Here is a 5,374-nt window from a genome sequence, read left to right on the forward strand (position 1 = left end):
CAACCAGGATGGCCGTCCGCAGACAATCGGATAAACCAGTCACAGCAAATCCACAGAACGGAGTAAAAGGGGGGCCCATGCGGCCACGCGGATGGGCTCAAAATAACGCTGAGTGAAGGAAGCCAGGCTGAAGGGTACACGCTGTGTGAGCCCACTTGTATAAAACAACCGACAGTGAGGAAGGCCGTCCGGGTTCTCTGGAGGGAGGTGTGGGGAGGGGCAGGAGGAGGGCAGGAGGGGCTTTGGGGTGAAACGCAGCTTCTCTTGGTTGTGGTGATGGTGTCATGGCTGTGTACCTGTGTCAAAGCTGACCAAACCGTATACTTTAAATATGTGCCACTTAGAGTGTGTCGATTACACCTCCATAACGCTGTTTTTAAGGAAAAAAGAACCTCCCACAGAGAAAACCCCAGGCCTGGAACCAACAGAACCGTCAAGGTGCTCAAAGCATACCAACGATGCCCAAGCTGGCTTCTCTCCAGGAGGGCAAAGTTGGCTCAACATTAGAAAACCACTGTAAGTCTCCACACTGAAATACTGAGGGGGAAGCTCACACTGTCGTCTTCAGAGATGCAGAAAATGTTTGTACAGAATGTAATATCCACTTATGATAATAAATAAATAACGTGAGTCTTTGCAAACCAGAAGTCAGAGGGAACTTCCTTAATCTGATAACGAGTGTCACCGGGACACAGCTCACAGTCAGTGTCCTACTTTCTGAAATCAGAAGCAGCCCGGAGGCCGCTCTCACCACTTCCACCCGGCTCTGCCCTGGAGGTCGTAACCAGCGCCGTTTTAAGTTTCGAGAAGGAAAGTCATAAGGGTTGGAAATGAGACTGAAACTCATGAACTGTAGGAAAACAGGGGACTTGTTTACTGTGTCCAGTTATCCTGCTGAACTTTCTTGTGAGCTCTGCTAACCTGTCTGTAGATTCCTCTGGATTTTTCACATCCCCTGTTTTCCTACACGTAAGAATAAACAGAAAATGAGTTCTTTTAAATAGCTACGCTTTATAAAAGCAATAAAAATGTTAAGTATCTCGGAATACTCTAATGAAAGATACGGAAGACTTTATGCAGAAAACTGAGCCGCACTGAAGGAAAGTCTCAGTGTAGAAACGCACCCAGTTCATGAGCTAGAAGACTCAGTCTTGCAAAGACGTAAAACTGTCCCAAATTGTCTCAAGGAAAGGAGACTGGACTTGACAAAATGCTTCTAAAATTTACATGGAAATCCAGGTGGGTGGCGTCCAAGCCGACTAGAAGCAGGCCTGAGCGGCTCCATCTGTGGGCAGCACGTGGTCGCTGGGGGTCCCCAGCGCAGTGCTGGCTGGGCCGCGTCGGGTGGAAGCAGAGAGCAGGTCTGGGAGTGGATTCCCTCCTTCCCGCAGACACCGCCAGGCGCCTCCTGGGGCCAGTCAAGGCCGAGTAGGCCCAGCCAGCACTAGGGGTGGGTAGGCGGGGATGCTGGCTACCAAGGGGCAGAAGGCAGGAAAGGCTGGGGACTGGGGACTTCCTCTGCCTCCATGCTGATGTTGGGAGGCAGATGAGAAGAACCGTGAGGACTCAGGAGTGAAGCCGAGGGAGGGTCCTTGGGGAGCGGGGTGGGGTGGAGAGCTGGCAGGAGGCCCCCAGGAAGTACTGGAGAGAGATGACCTCTCTGCGGGGAAGCAGGAAGTGGGGCCCCCGCCCTGTGGCTTGTCTTCCGAGAAGGGGTGGGGGTGTAGGCTTTAGGCAGCCCTCTGGGAAGGCAGCTCCTGCAGCAGAGACAGATTCCGGGGCTCTGTGGGGCGGGGGGTGCCTCTCTGGAAGGGAGGCGCTCCCTGAGGTGGGACCAGGGGTGCTGCAGGCGTGACCTAAGAAACAGGCAGGACCTTACTCTTGGACAAGAGGTGAAGTCCTGGGGGATAGGAAGCCCAGGGTGGCAGTGGGGTGGGGGCTGGGATGGCGTTGTGGGCAGGGCTCTGAGAATCAGGAGGTTGTAGCCGGGAGGGCTGTCTATGGATGCCTGGGTCCCTGAGAAGAAAACCTCCAGCCATGCAGCAAAGTCTTCAGCAAACGAGTGGGAAGTCCCAGCAGCTCTGCGGCCCAAGAGCCTCTGCACCAAGCACAGCCTCGGGGAGGGACATCTGGCCCCGCCACTCATGGTGGGGTGTGGTGCCAGGCCCCAGGGGCGCAGCGGTGGGGAGGCCTGCCCCAAGATGAGCAAGTCCTGACAGCCCATGGGGAGGCCGGGGAGGCCGCGGTAGGGCGGGAGCCACATCCCCTAGAAGGTCCTAGCTGCTTCTCTGCGAAGCTGCCTGGTGCGCACAGGCAGAGCCAGGGAAACCAAGGCCACAGGGCTGCCGACAGAGGCCCAAGGGCGGCAGCCCTGCACCGAAGGCCGCAGCTCCTCCCCTGCATCCAGGCCCAGCAGGAAGAGCAGGTGTCGGACTGCGTGACACACCACCCACACCGTCAACGTGTCTCGGTGTCCTCCCGTGATCGTCAGGGCTGGACACGCTCTTGGTCGCTTACAATTTCATCCTGAATAGACTAACTCTAGCATCCGCAGAATGCTCTGGACTAGGCTAGGTAAAGACACCGCCTGCTCACGGAAAACCAGCCTCATCAGCCTCGCCTGCCCACTCAGGCTTCTTTCTCATTCCACACCCTCTCCTCAGCCTCACGATGAAATGCCTGTCGGCACCCAGATGTACCCCAAAGGCTCAGCTCCACTTGCAGCCCAGCCCACTCGTCCGCATCTCCACCTAACTGTCCCTTCATCTCTAAACTAGCACGTCAACAAGTTACTTCTGACTTCTCCCCAGCCCGCAAATCCCACTGATCTCAGAGCCTGAGACCCCTGGCTCTTCCACCCCCACGTCCAATCCATCAGCCAATCCCACTGGCCCCGAAATCCATCCTGTGACCCTGGCCCCAGGCCATCACCATTAGACTACAGCCTACAACTTGCAACCACAGCCCCCAGCCCAACCCTCCGCAATTCGGTCCTTTGAAGCAAAGTCAGCATCCAGCCCAGCTCTGGTCAGAACCCTGCACTTCTCCCCCGAGAGAGCCAAGTGCCATGGGCTGTGGGTGCTGACTGCAGATGGGTGCCCACCTCTGAGCTAAGCCACGGCTCTTCCCCAGCCCCCTCCCCAGTGTGGAGCCCACCCCTCCCTCAGCCCCAGCTCTCAGAGCCATGCCTCCCCAGCACCCTGAGGCCTCATCCACTCCCAGCCTTTGCAGTTGCTGTTCCCTCTACCTGGCACTCCCTTACCTGCTGTCTCCAGGGCCCCAGGGGCCTTCAGGAGCCTTTCAGGCCGCCCAAAGCCCCTGCCCCACATCCCTGTCTTCCTGCTGGCCCCGGGCACAGGCCACCATCCCATGTGCCCTGTGGTGGCCTGTTCATTGGTCTGTTGTCTGTTTCCTGCGATGCCTGAGCTCCATGCGCAGGAACTTGTCTGCTGCTGCTGTGGTTCAGGAGACCGGTAAGGACCCAGCAAACATTGCTGAATGATGCCTGAGAAAAGAGTTCTATAAAATGACTTTGGGGCAGAGGGACAGAGCCCAACTAACCCCACCCTGGGCCCCCACCAGGACCAGGACCCCAGGCTGGGCCGGCAGCAAGGCCCTCACTCACTGCTAACCGTGGGACAGCTGTCCCCTGCAGCCTGTGGGGCCCCCTCTCTGACTCAGCACAGAGACTGATGGAGAGATGTGGGCTGACACTGGACCCCATGTGCAGGGAGGGGCCAAGGTCCCCTTGTGGGGTCGGTCCTGGGCACCTTCCTATCACCTCCTGGGCAGTGTCCTAGTGCCTGTACCCCCTTCAATGCCCCACTAAGGGGTCTTTCTGTCCACCTCGTGCGACCCTCACGGTGACCACTGGAGATCAGGGAAGTAAGTGACCAGGAGGCCGGCCTGGAGCCTCAGCACCAACCATCTGAGCGGGAAGTGTGGAGCCCCCCTGGATGGCAGGGTCTAGGGCATGGCCTAGGCCCACTCCTGCACCTCCAGCTCTGGCCAGGGGTGTGCAGTGGTTTCTACCTGAGCCCCTCCTCTTCATGGAGCCACTGCTGAGTGGCGAGGGTGTCACCTGTTCCCACCTCCTACCTCTGGATCGCACCTGCTCTGGCCCCACAAGGACAGCAGAGGAGGGCAGCTTTCCCTTTGGGCTCTGATTCTGGCCACTTTGACTGACAAAGCTGATCACAGGAGAGTTGGGCCCCTGGGCAGGGGCTGGGGCCTCCCGGGAGGAGCTGTGGCCATGTGGGTGTCTTGTGCACTGGCCCCTGGGACAGCGGGAAGGGGCCTCGCCCTCTCCGCCAGCTCCAGGTCCTCCTCCTTCTCCTCCACCTGCCTCTCTTCTGTGGGTTCTTTTCATGCAAGAAGGGAGAGAGTGAGGACGGAGGTCAGCTTCCCATTTAAGACGAGGTTATCCTCTAGAAATGCACTCGTGGCCTGGGGAGGGGGGTGGTGTGGGCTCCCAGGCTGCCTGGCCCTCGACCCCTCTCCCCATGCAGAGAGGACTGGAGTCCCTCATGCTTCTTCCCAAACAACCTGACTCCTGCTCCTGTGAAACACGGACACTGGGGGAGGACCGCTTCGGTCCTGGCTATCAATCGCTGTCTCCAACTAGGGGGTCTTCTATTGTGAAGGGGACCTTCGTAGTCAGGCTCATCTCATTTTGCATACTCAAGGCTCCATCCTGGTGGGAAGGCACCTGGATGGTCGCAGGGAACCCGACAGCCCTGGGAAGGAGAGACCTGCGGGCCCAGCACCCAGAGCTGGGTTCAGCTGAGGGCAAGACACGACCTGTGGAAGCCCCCGGTCAGCCTCCGTCCACCCTGGCCCGGCCCTTGCGTGCCTGCGTGACCATGGCTGCTGCGTCTCTCATCTGAGCCCTCCGAGGGCTCAGGACCAGGTGAGGAGCTGTTTCTGCCCCAGAGAACTGTCAGGTCCCCAGCGACAGGAGGGCAGAGCTTAGACAGGGCTGGGACTTGAACCCAGCTCCGCCACCGGAGACCTTGTCAGTCTCTGCCCAGGTGGAGCTCGGGATGCGTGTGTCTGTCCCGGGAGCGTGTCTGTGTGTGCATGCTCTCTGGGCTGGGCGGGGTGCCTGTCAGGGGCTGTCAGCAGACAGGTCTGTGTGAAGGGCTGCGTGTCTGTGGTTTGGGGATTACGCTGGTGTCAGAGCTGTGTTTGTCCACGTGTTTATGTGGACAAGTGAGTTCGTGGCTCATGAGGCTTGAGTGGGGGGCTTGGTGGGGGGCTTGGGGTCTGCCTGTCACCTGGGCAGGTGGTATGTGTGCAGGGATGTCTGTGTGTCTGTCTGAGGCACGGGTGCTGACGTCGGTGTGTGTCTTCACCTGCCTGGGGTGCGGTGTCT

Source organism: Camelus ferus, chromosome 11 (assembly GCF_009834535.1).
Source record: "Camelus ferus isolate YT-003-E chromosome 11, BCGSAC_Cfer_1.0, whole genome shotgun sequence".
NCBI lineage: Eukaryota > Metazoa > Chordata > Mammalia > Artiodactyla > Camelidae > Camelus > Camelus ferus.